Source organism: Amblyomma maculatum, chromosome 6 (genome assembly GCF_055883805.1).
Source record: "Amblyomma maculatum isolate TAMU_Amacu chromosome 6, ASM5588380v1, whole genome shotgun sequence".
NCBI lineage: Eukaryota > Metazoa > Arthropoda > Arachnida > Ixodida > Ixodidae > Amblyomma > Amblyomma maculatum.
This window is the reverse complement of record NC_139349.1, coordinates 49,987,589-50,001,368: the sequence shown is the minus strand read 5'-3', so window position 1 is coordinate 50,001,368 and position 13,780 is coordinate 49,987,589.

Below are 13,780 nucleotides of genomic sequence, written 5' to 3'. Positions count from 1 at the left end.
TTTTTTTTCTTTTTTTTTAATATTACGCAGGCTTTGTTTTTTATTGCTGTAAAAATCTGTAGCTGTGGAGTTGTCTGCTTGTTCTATTACTTCAAAATTGACCGGAATTAAGAAAATCTAAAAATTATAAAATTGATTCGAATTTAAAATATACTCAGTTCTGCATAAATATCAGGCACTAAAATGATTTTATTATGTAAAATGAAAATATAAAAAAAATATTATAAACCTGAGCGCATTATTTGCGCTTATAAAGTGCTTATAAAGTCGTTTTCTGCTTGTTGGCAGTGTTGATGATAGCTTGAAATGGAATAAATTCGCTATTTCTTGTCATTTCACGGGAAAATGCAATACAACAGCGGCAGCACTAACATTAAAATGCTGCGGCAATTTGATTATATGGTGTATCGGACAGATGGACGGACGCGAAATGTGTGAACGAAACAAGTTAGACGTATACGCTCTTGAAAACAACAATGAATGTCTTCCTTACGGTAGCACATCGTACTTATGTATATGTTCTTGCAAAACTGGTAAGCAGTTGCCTAGCTGTTAAAGAAATGCCTTTATTGTGTCAATGTTCTTAATGACGTCGCGAAAACTCTCTTTCACAAGAACAACTTATTTGCAACACAATTGCAATGATGAAGAACTGCCGCGCATTAACTTTTTTTTTGCTGCGTGTCCACGATCTGCAGAGCTTCAGCAACGTGGTCGCCTTGCTGCAGAAGTATATATTCATATTTGATTGGTTGTGTGACGTAGTGCGAGCTCCGTTTAACGAGTTCAGTGCTACCTTGGTCGCCTTCATCATTGGTGGCTGTTGACTGACACCTTAATAGTTGTTATCTATAGAAGTTCACACTTTGTTTGGGACAGCACTTTCGACAGCGGAGCGGACTCCTGAAGGCTTGCTTGAAAACAACTTGTAACATGTCACACATATCAAATGTAAAAGTTGCCCTTGACCAAATTTTGCAAGGGCAACCGGTAGTGTATTGTAACCTGGTTCGTTGAAACGAAGCAAGTTAAGAACCAAAAATTATGCTGATGAAGCTTAATCAGTGATGCCAAACATTATATTTGGATCTACATTGTATGCGGGTCCGTAACGAGAGTTGGCTAAAACAAAGACGACGCAATGGCGAACAAAAAGGACAACTTCTCATGAAATTTCGCATGTCCTAGGTATCTTGTGTGCAGACCAACTAAGGCCTAAGTTTTTGCCAAGGGTCCAAGATAACTACTTCAGATAAAAAAATCGGTTGATGAACCAAGCATGTGGTACATCCTTTCGTAGCAACTCGCACTCACGCCTAACGAATGGGTGTTTTAAAGCGGCGTAACGCTATGTAAGCACTGTAACACTTCAGAATTTTGAGGCGCTGTCCTTGCCTTTGCAGTTGGCAAACTTTCTTGGGGTGCTCACGTCATGACCCTTCAAACTTCTCGAAGTGACGGACCCTATTCCTCACCTTCCCTGTGTTGATGAGTCCTCAAAGGGCTGCAGACATTCCTAATTTTTGGCACCATCAAGAGTACCATCAAGAGTACCATCAAGGTGATAGCTATCCGCCATGCTTCCGAAATTGTCTTTAATATGCTCTTCATTATTACTGGCCACACCTAAATTTATTTTTAGGTAGGGTTACTGTCTCGCTGCCTTTCCACTGTTCCGGACATATAGAAAGGTTCTATAACGTGGTCTTGCTGCAGACTCAACAGGAAGGAGCTTTGTGAGCTATTGCATCCGGATCCGTTAACAGTTCGCGTACACACACTTCCTCAATCGAGCACTTGATAAAGACAAGTCCTCTTGTCGAGATGCTGGCTGTAACACTGAGGCTCCCCCTCAATCATTGTTCATTTTGATTTGTATTCTATGAGCATCTATCCGAGTCTCCCCGCCCTCTATCATGATCCAATCAAGTTTTTCAGCGAAGAGACTGCAGCCACCGCCATTTTTATCGTTCCATTTTTCGGTGGTAGTGCCTATGCAATGGCAGGTCAGAAACACATAATGTTTGAACAGTGTCTCCGTGAAACAATTCAGTCGTCCGATGCAGAGTATGTGCAATTCAATTTCTACGTTGAAAGCGATTCTTTCCAAAGCATTTGTCAACAAATATCAAGCATAATGCCTCTTAAATATTAATGGCTGTTACCGGACCAAGCAGGGAAGAATCTTGAAAGCCTATAGATAGCTTTTCTATGGTAGCAGCCGCAACTAATATTAACATGGCAGCTTTAAAGGCCCCGTTGTGCAAAAAAATAAAGAAAAAAGAAAAATAATAAATGGCGTTGCTGGCATGTGGGCCAACAATTAGGAGCATGTTCGGATAGGTAGTATAGGTGACATGGCTTGGCACTGATTGGTCGGCACGTTGTGTGTCGTCACGAGACCGTCTCTCATGACCTGTACAACTCTGGCAGCTCCTTTATGATGTGAGGGTGATAAGAATCCAACCCTTGGATCCCGAGTAAGATATGCATGCTATGCGACTGCATTCTATAGTATGTATGAGATAGTAGAGGCACAAACTGAGATATTAGTGTTTAAACGAATATAAAATGGCGTGTGCCCGAACAGCGGCTCTTAAGAGGAGCCAGCAGACGGAAGTCAATAACATTGTCCTGTCATGCCCATAAGGCGGAGCTGTCCTCCTTTTTAATTTTATTGCAAAATATCCCTTCCTATAGCATTATGCTCCTCTCTGGTGCTTCTCCTCGTAATCATTTGGCACGGAGCTTTAATAAGTGCCGTTTTATATGCATGACTAAGTCCGCACGAGCCGATAAAAGTGGCTGTGCGTTCATTCCGCAGGGCGAACGGGACAGCCAGCGGGACATGCGCGGAAAGCCCGCAGCTTCCTGCTGCACGCATCCGCTGTGGTCGCGCAAGCATATCACTGCGGTGCGAGTGGACGCTGCAGCCGCTGAATGTTTTATTGGTGCCACATCGCGCATCGGCCATCGACACGGGATGCAGTGCCAAGAAAAGTGGAGCGAGCGGCGCGCTCGCCACAGTCTCTGACATATACCGCTGCGCGATCTCTGCAGCGCCTATAGAACCTACAGGATCCCATCGCCTGTATAGTCACTGCGACGAAGAGCACGCGGCCAACTCGGGCTCGTCTAAGTCACTTGTGCTCGACTATAGGTCATCACTGTGATCGGCGATTGAGAATAGCAGGGATCCGTCGACGTTTCGCAGAAGGCATGGCAGGCAAGTTAAACCTCCACTTTCTTTATCAATGTGTCCTTAAGCTTTGAAATCTGATTAAACTCAGCTTTAGGTTCTTCCCGCCCAGAGTGTTGTCAAATACCAGATATGTAGAAGACAAAAATGGTGTTTTTTTTTTTTTTTTCGTCATTTTACTGGGTCCCTATAGAAGTATGGCAGCTGAAAAAACATCCACCGGGCAGTACGCAGCTCTTGCATTTTTTTCGATGCATGTTTCAAAATTGAACACTATCCTAATGTCGAATGCATTGCGCGCGTGCTTGTATCGATCATGTTATGGATTCTAAAGAACATGTTTGTTTTTTTTAGCTTTCGTCACGCAAGATTCAAATCCACGCGTACTATTACATCAACCAGCAACGATTCACACTTGCAGTTTGAAAGATAAGTCAGCATATAAGCGCAACAACCGCCTTCGGAGAACGTGACCGAGGATACACTGTCGAAAATATCAGCTGCAGAATAGTATTGAAAATGTATTTTATTGTCTCCTCGCAATGCCGTCGATGAAGGTATTTGTAAAATGATTCTGGAAAGAAAACATGTCTAATTAACTGTTTATCCTAACCTGCTGCATTCGAGCTTTCATTAAAAGTAACGAGGTTATTTAAGAAGCATACACTTGCAGGAGTGTGAGAGCAATGGCCGTATACTGCCTTGTCCGTGGCCGTGTGACGGGCGTCAGCTTGATAAGGGATAAGAGAAAAGAAAGGACTACACACGGCTAGAATCATCATCGCAGAGGAACATATACGAGAGGACGGGAGAACGAATAATGCAGACCCCTCTGATAGACGAGCAAGCGGGAGAGTCGCTGAAGATAGTAAAACAAGTAGCGCGAACTGCAGACAAAGGTAAGACACGCGGGATGCAATGTCAGGAAAAATGGAGAGAACGGTATGTTTGCGAGAGTCGCCCCTGACAGATACCACTCATCATTATCCATTTCTTCATTCTACCAACCTACACCTAAAAATATAGGCTTCATCTTAGACTTCCTCGTCATCCAGAATCTACTATCGCTTTCGACTTCGCGCGGCGTCTATACAATCAGCTTCCGATGTCACTTACATTCTGTAAAATTCTCGAAGCCAGCTGCCAGCGCAATTGTCCATATTGTAACGTCGCACCATAACAATAATCATATTCTCATATCCTTCTTCGCAACCGCAGTTTTCTATTTACTGTAAGATTACACCCGATTGGTTTTCAAATTTAAATAAAAGACTACGTACGTTTACAGTTTTCTATTTACAGTAAAAACACCGCTTTAGTTTTCAATGGTACAATTTATGTACTCAGCCCGGATGCGGGACAAACATTAAAAGCAATATCTTGCTAAACATCGGAACGTTAAACCGTGCCTAACGATGTGCTCGTAACAGTATTTCACAATATTCTTCGGATATGCCTCACAATTATTGTGACAAAATCCCGCCATTGGTTGCGAGTAGAGGACAAACTTTCAAAGTGTGGTTTCGGTACGCATCAGAAGCTTCTAATAGACCGTTCCAATCAAGACGGTCATGAGAGTACCCTACATTATCTCACAGCCGTCTCATAATTTCAAAGCGATGCCTAAGAAAGCTGGACTGCTGTGACATATGTTGTGTCGGCCGAGCCGGTCGTGAACAAGGGAGCCGAAGAGTCAGTTGCGTAGGATCCATGCCCAAATAGTGTCTATTGTGTGAGCGCCGTATTTATGCGCTCGATTCACGTGATCGGATAAGTCAATATCCAAGCACGGAGACACACAGAAATACGAGTACAATCCAAAAAAACAGAAAGCAGAATTTGACGAAGCAGAAACTGATAGACGAGATACACAATAATATATTCCAAAACTGGACGAAACCGAGACAGATAAGACAGCAAACACAATATAACGACATAGTTTTAACATTGCAGCACATCCCGTCAAATTGATCAGCTTACGCAGACGAAACGGGATGTTACCAGTACCAAATGGAGTTTCTCATTCACAGTGGCGTTAGTCAAAGCAAATTTCATGATGCATGCCGTGGCATCAATTTTGAATATTTGCAGTTTATTTTTTAAATAAATATTTTGCAACAAGTTAATGGCAGTTTACGGAATTGACTATTTGCAATTCTTCTAACCTGCTTTGTTTTATTACGTGACGATCGGGCAGTTTAGGGATTTAATATATCGTAATGACCGTATGTTTTGCATCATCAAATTTAATAACAACATAAAATGTAGCTCGCGAAAAATCATATACGTATATCTAGTCATCCAAAGAAGTAAAAACATAAGATCACTAAGACATTCGAAAGAAGTTATACGGTCGAGTTAATCAGTAAAATTGCCGAGAGTGAGACCAGATCCCCAGCAGGCATTCACTCAGTGACGAACACGTCGCATAAGACTGTGTGTAACTTCTCCATAATTTATAACTTTTCAGTGTGTTTAAAATCCAAAGCGCGGCTGGGGCAAGTACTGACAAATTTTTTCATCAGTTCTTAAGGTGATAGTAATTATCTATAACGTCTTAAAATGCATCGACATGCCACTCAAGCGCTCCTCCCCTATCATGCTCCGAAGGGCCACGTTTCAGCCTTCTCAAGGCACTGAAAGATCGTTCTGCTTCACACAAGAAAATCGGCATCATCTATGTAATTATCACGACATTCCCCACAGCCTTAAAATACTGGCGGGTTGATTCACGCATTTTTTAGTGTATTTCCGCTACGCCCTCCACACAGTACAGAGTGGGGTGTTCGTGTAGTACACCGCAAATTATCTGTTATACTGCAGGAGACTTCGCTGTACAGGAGGATCACATCCCTGTCGCCGTTTGATGCCTCAAACACATCTTTTAGTGCTTGGTATATCACACTTTCTTCCAAAGCGGGCTCAAATCACCTTTCGATGTCTAACAAGGCCGCATTAAATGCTAAAAAAAAAAGAAAAAGAAAAAAGAAGCCCGAAGAAAGTGCTCCCGAGTTTGAATCCCTCTCCTAGGATCTGTAGAGGATTTGGACTTTATAAAGCTACCAGCCTTGCTCGAAAGGGCGCTCTCTCCTTGCTTTAAAGCGATGCGATTCCATATTTTTGACTGCTGAGTCTCGATTCTCGCCATGTAAGTAATGTTGTGCGCGCTTCTAGGCAAAAACGTCTCTTTATCAGCTGCTCCCTTGATCCGTCAATGGAGACAAACCCTCATTCTGTAATAACGCGCTTATGAGAGGAACTGGTTACGCTTGCGTTAAATTCATTCTTTTAAGAAATTTTTGTGTTAAAGTTTTACCTCAGGCTAGATTGAAAAAGTCGACAGGCAGCGCTCTTTTATTACCCGGTTTTTTCTGTTGTGACCTGGTTGAGTCGTTCGTCGTTGATAAAACCAGCGGTGGCATTTTTGACGCCCTGCAGCATTTTCTTCTATTCAGCGGTTGCACTATTTCTACAGCAGTTACCTATAGCATCGTTTTCTCACTCTATATTCACAGCTTCCATGTACATTCATGATGGCTCATAGGAGAAATGAGCCTCAGGTGGTTATAAAGGGGCATTAGCAATTTTTTAAGGAAGATTTAAAGGAAGTGAGAAAATGAGCGGGGCGAAGATGATCAATATGATTTACTGATTTCCTTACTAGCTGAGGTGACGTAGTTTTATGCATGTCGTGAAGGCAAGAGTCGCATATGTCAGCGCCCATCTCACTCAGTGTTAAAACATTCTCCAAATCTGAACAAGGAAAAGGAGCCGAATAATGTTTGGAGGGTTCGCATGGTGCTGACCCTCGAGCGAAGATAACCATTCAATTTCCACAGGAGAAAATAAGGTCACTTATAACTTCTTACGTAATCTCCCCGAACCCGCCAACATCCTGTCACATATCAACAAACACTGGTCCGAGTCCTACGACACACTTCTAGACGATATGGAAAACCTCCACCATCGTCCTGATCCGCAAAACCTGGCAAGCCATCCAATCTACAGAATCTTCGTCCTATCTCCTTGACTTCCTGCATCGGAACCATAGAAAAGATCCTCGACCGATTTGAGGAGCATCTAGACACCATCGCTTTCTTCCCGCATACACAAATTGTCTTTCGTCCCCATGTCTCCACTTAAGACGTTTTCTTAATCCTCCAACACAGTTTTCTTTGCGCCCTTCTGCCCAAGTTCATGCGCTGGTTATGATCGATGTGCGTAAAGACGTCGACAACATAAGCCATGATAACATACTTGAATGTGTCCGGCAAACCGCGTGCGGCCACAATGCATGTAGACCTATTTCCTCAATTTCTTACAGGGCCGCAGAGCCCAATTCCGCTTGCACGATACCCTCGCCCCTCCTGTCTTGTTCAAGTTGTGGTACACCTCGAGGTGTATTGCTTTCGCCAACCCTATTCAATATCGGCATGGCTCCACTAGCCCAAAAATTGCAGGAGATTTCTCACCTCCACCACATCAGCTAATTCCGACGACCTTCACCCTCTAGTGCACTCACGGGCCGCGCGGAAAGGTGACGGACACTTTGACGCAGGGCTTAGATACTATCTCCTCATTCCTTTCACCAGCTGGCCTCCAAATTTCCCCTGAAAAATCAGAACTTTGCTCCTTACTCGTACCCCCTATCAACGCTCGGTTCAGCTCTTTCTCTCTCTCTCTCTTGCTACCAACAATTAGCCCATACCCTTTAGTAACATCTTGTAGGGTACTGGGGATGCAACTTCACGCCAAAAACACCACCTCTGCCATCACCCAGGCCGTCAACACCTGCTACTCCGCCACACAGATAGCCCGACGGGTTGTAAAAAGGCACGCCGGCCTCCACAAAAAAAGAAGCTAGTAAATTGGTCTATGGCCTCGCGCTTAACAAAATTCTACACTATGATTCCTATACATTAACACAGTAGCAGCACACAAAACTTGCATCCGCTCTCAATACTTAAAAGGTGACTCTGCAGCTGTCCGTTCACACCTCAAACCAACGCTTATACGACACTGCTCTCTTCCTTCCTTTCCTATTCCTTATCAACCTCCACAGTGATCGCCAAATTGCTCGCATTTCTGGAACCCTTCAAGGACGCCAGATTCTGGCAAAGGCTAGCATCCCACACATCGACCTCCCACTTCATGTCCAAGCGGACCCCCTTCTTTCCAACTTACATATCGTCCCCACTCCCCGTAACATGACCTCCGGCCTTCGCGAGGGACGGCGACAAGCACACGTTCATCCCATTCCTCCCTTCTCCACACAAATCATCATCATCATCATCAGCCTGATTATACCCACTGCAGGGCGAAGGCCTCTCCCATATTTCTCCGCTTAACCAGGTTCTGTGCTAGCTGCATCCACTTGACCCCTGCGAACTTCTTAATCTCATCCGCCCACCTAACTTTCTGCCGCCCCTTGCTACGCTTTCCTTCCCTTGGAATCCAGTTTGTTACCCTCAGCGACCATCGGTTATCCTCTCTTCGCACTACATGTCCTGCCCATGTCCATTTCTTCTTCTTAATTTCCACTAGAATGTCGGTAACTTGAGTTATTTCTCTGACCCACACAAATACCGTGGCGTATACAGCTGCGTCCCACATACAAGACCTTAATTGGTTCTGCCGCGTATGCTACTTATAACTCAAACTCATCCGCTCCTCACACCTACACCTGTGGCCCCTATCTCGATCCACCCGTACGATCACCCTCGAGCACGCTATATAGTCATTTCCACAGCTACCCCGAACTGCCAATTACTGTATGTTGTCTACATTGACTCAGGGGCTGTCCTCCGTTCAATTCAGAATATCACACTACTCCAAGACTTAAAAGAGGGTCCTGAAGAAGCACTGTCACTTTTTTGTCAAGCAACCGTCACTCTTAGGTGGATTCCTGGTCATACAGGGATTGTCGGAAATAACTTAGCTAATCAGCTAGCCCGTGACATTCAGTACCGAGTGCCGACGATCTCCTCTGGGTCAGCTCACCTACGAGTGCCGAGGCATTAGACTACAAACGCACCATCTGGATCAATTACAAGCAGTTCAGGCTGTACCTCACCAATCTACGCCTCACTCCGACCTTACCGCGCCTGAATCACACATCCTTTACAAAATCCAGACAAACACTCTTCTCACCCCTGTGCGTCTCTATACATGTATCGCCTCCGTTCAGACCCATCCTGCCCCAATCGCTCCTCACTTTATGCGAACTTAGAACACTGTCTCTGTTAATGCCTCGTCGCTGTTCAATCCTCCTCGTCTTCCTCACCCTCCCCATGCTCCTGGTGTGCCTGGCTGGCATCGGACCAATGGCACGATCAGTTAGCGTTGATCCGGCAAGTACCGACGAGTTGAGCGGCTTAATACAGCGCTGAAAGAACAAAGTGATCCTCCCTCCCCCCCCCCCCCCCCTCTCTCTCTCTCTCTCTCTCTCTCTCTCTCTCTCTCTCTCTCTCTCTCTCTCTCTCTCTCTCTCTCTCTCTCTCTCTCTCTCTCTCTCTCTCAGTCTCAGTCAGATTGACCCGCGATGCCAGAAAAACAGGGTCTTGAAGTTAAATTAATACAGTCACACGTACCCATGGCGTGTCCTTAAGTTGTATATTGGAATTATGATAGCACTGCTTTTTCGGAAGGAGTCTTCCTCGCTTCCAAGACTTCCCTGCGTTGCGTGTGTTACTCGTGTATCATTCAATGCCCATCGAGCAGCCTGTGGAAGAATCTCAGGGGTCAATGATTATCGTGTGCTGCGTACTCCCCACCCTAACCCTAAGCGGAAGAGGGAAAAGGGCAGGTGATTTACGCCACTGCTCACTCAAGCGCCACCAAGAATGAACTGTTCTTTGGATCAACAAGTCTGCCCTGCGCCACTACTGCGTATATGCACTGTACTGTTTGTTCGCCTATTTAAAAGGCATTGGAACCCTCATCATAATTATCATCATCAGCAGCAGCATCATAATAAGCTTGACTACATCCGCTGAAGGTCGAAGACCTCTCCCATATCTCTCCTATCATTCCGACCCTGCGCCAGATGTGACCAGATTATCCCCGCAAGATCCCCGCTCTCATGCGCCCATCTAACTTTCTGCCGGTCCCTAAAACGCTTGTGTTCTCGTAGAATCCAGCCACTTACGTTTAGTGACCATCTATAATATTGCCTTCGTGTTTCATGCCCTGCCCATGCCCATTTCCTTTTAATGATTTGGACTATAATGTCAGTAATTCACTATGTTCCCTCTATTCCGCCAGTTTCCGTTTCATTCGTTACATATATCATTTTTCCAGTGCTTGAGGTCTGGCTCCATCGGAGGGGGTCTACTTATACGAGCACAGGTGGAAAGGGAAATGGAATAGAGAGAAATAGGCGGGTAGCCTGCTTCGCGCATCATTTTGTACAAAGCGGAGAAATTATTTTTCTCTGTCTTGGGTTTTCGAAATTATGCCAATTCTTCTTGTTAAAACTCACTGCGAAAAAGCGGAAACAACTGAAAAGAAATGTTCTGAAAACCACTAACAAAAATAAAAAATGCAGCCTTCTTCGTATTCATGAAGCTCTTCTACATTCCCGCGGGGGGGTTCACAGACTCCCCGAGACCCCCTTACTTTAAGCCCTGCATTTTTCCCTTCATAGCTCGCTAAGTTGCCTTAATTTAAGCTGAACCCTTTACGCGAGCTTCCGCGTTTCTGCCTATAGTCGTACTGTTCTTTTGTGGAACACTGGTAAAATGCAATTCGTCCTCTAGGCATATGTGCATACGATCTGCGTACCCATCTTCACGGTATTTGACCTCTTCATTAACTTTAAACCTTTCCTGCATTCCGCTTTGATGTATAGTCGCCCTGATCCGATTACCATTGATTTTTCCTTTTAATTATTTTACCTTACAACTTGCCGCACCTTCTCTTTCCGCCTTCCCTCCCTGAACACTTGCTCAGCCCAGAGCAGCATGTCAGCATCGTTTCAACACTTTGCTAAGTTTTGTGTCTTTCTTTAACCAGCTCTTTTCTGTCCTCCTCAAAGGAAAGCAGAAGGCGAGTGCTACGAGCGTATAATCAGCTTTCCACACTCTTCTGCGCCCATTGAGCATTGACAAATGCCTCTCTAAAGTGAGCGGCTCGCGTAACAGCCCGACACAGGCGACCGGAGACAATCGCCTTGGCGAGTGTTTAGATGTCACGATACAGATCCTTCTCTGCACTTTTATCCAGCATTACCACGATGCCATCCACGATAACTATTTGCCATCCAGCCAGGTTTTAACTTGAGGTTCCTATCGAGTACCTATATTATACTCATTGAGCCCAAGGTTTTCGACAAAAGCTGAACCAGTTTAAGTGAGACAGATTGCATATGTAACGGTGAAAAAAATTCCTAATAAAAATTTCCCCCTTTCAAGATTGGAGCCTTGTAACTTGGTTACAAAAACAGGTGTCAAAATTTCACCAACAGCGCCTTCTCGAGCGCTTACAGCACAATAAATATCCATCCTAAATTTATTTTCATGCTTAGCCGCCATTTCTTGATCATCACATGTTTTCGTATTGTCACGCTCTATCTTCTCAGGGGACAGAGTGTAATTTATGTAAGAGCACGAATCAAACGTTCAGAGGATACTCTTATTTTGGATGACTATAGGCGAGTTTGTCTTCCCCTAGTGTTGACGACAGCCAGGCACTCCAGTGCCCGTATTCCGAGTTTGCGTCGTTATTGAAGTGTCGCTATCTCACGTGACTTCAAGTCACCTGATTGGTCGAAATGCCGGAACTGAGTGTTGCCACTGCGGAACCGGAAGAGGTGGCAACATTATGTTCCGGCGTTTCCACCAATCAGGTGACTCGAGATCGGGGAGATAGCGACACTTACGATAACGACGCAAACTTGGAATACGAGACCAGAAGTCGAATGGAAGACAATGAGGGGAGGGGAGACAACACCCTTTCAATATTTGTTGAGATGACTAAATGATACCTGATACGGGGAGACAGTTTAGAGGACAGGGCCTTCAGGGAGCAGGGCGGTTTGGAAAGGAGTACTGAAAATGCAGTTGGAAAGGGTCAGCCAGGTGTAATGAATTCGAAATATGCGCACTTGTTCATTTTATTATTGATTTATTGAAACATACTGCAGGGCCATTTTCGAGCCCATGCAGAAATGTTCACAATGCGTTCATGTGGTCAACAGAAGAAACACATAAATAGAGATGGTCTCATATCCAAACACAAACAAAATAGGAGGCAATTGAACTGAGAAGTCATGCTTTTGAATGTAATTCACAATTAATTCTACGGACGTAGAATTAATTCTAATAGACAATGTAATCTGGAAAAAGGGAGTATTTGTGGATATTTGCACGACTGACCGGTGGACGGACTATTGTACTATGATTAGTTTGTGAGTGTTTGAAAGGAAAATATAAGCATTCTAATAATACTACTGTGAAGTGACTGTGAAACCATTGGAACAAAAATTTAATCTTGAATTTGTTCTTCGCTTTGTTGTAAATTTGCTTGAATGATCAATTGATAACAGTTTGGCGTAAATACTTTGAACAAACAAAGCTTACTGCTGCTAGTTTCTGGATGCGCTCTAATTTGTTGATTAAGATTTTTTAAGGGAGGCTCAACACAATATGCGAATATTCTAGGGTAGGTCTGAAAAGAGTTTTGGTTTTAATATTGATCGGGGCGTTACGCAGCTTTCTCCTTGAATTGTTTAATTTACTTTCCGTTTTAGAACCAATAGATCTGGTGCATAGGATTCCGAATGAAGGTTAGATTTTAGGATGAGGGCCACATACTTCACCTGATCATACTTTTATCCTGTGTGTAAACAAGCGTGCAAGTATAAAGAAAAGGAAGTGCCTTCGTCCGATTCTCCCTCCCGCGTTCCGATGAGCGCCATAGTAAGTCTCCCGTACTCTTTTTGAACAATCTTCTGATATGGAAATAAAAGAACCTTTTAGTTTGAAACAACATAACATATATAATATCCGTTTTTGATGCGGAATTGAAGAGCCGAACTATGACTGGACGTATTGTTTTGCTCGTACAATTACCTATCCTGCGACATCTTTCGAGTGATTTCACTTCCGTGCCCAGCTTGTCTCTAAAGAGCGAGTTGGCGGACTAGTTTGTTCAGCATGGTAATGGAACAGCGCAAGGGGCAGGACACAAGGAAACGAAGAAGCGCCTGTGTGTGTCTTAATTTCTTCGTTTCCTTGTGTCCCGTCCCTTGCGCTGTTCCATCACCATGTCTTTGAAGAAGTGGATCGGGCCATAGTAAAATAATTCTTGTTGACATCGTGAGTGCTCAGTCACGTATGAGCGCGACAAAAATCTTGACAACTGATTGCCTTTGCCGCCCAACAGTGCGCTGGCTGATCGTTACCGACGTGCCGCTATGATGGTGAGCGAATCTCTCTTGTTTTGGAACACCTGTCTTGCGCGTGAAAAACTACAGCAGGTCATAAGCAAGCACCACAGAGCCCAAGTAGGTCTTGGTGCAACTGTTAACACTGTTTTTGTCGCTAAGTAGCCATGACCCCTGTGCGCATGCGTCGGAATTCG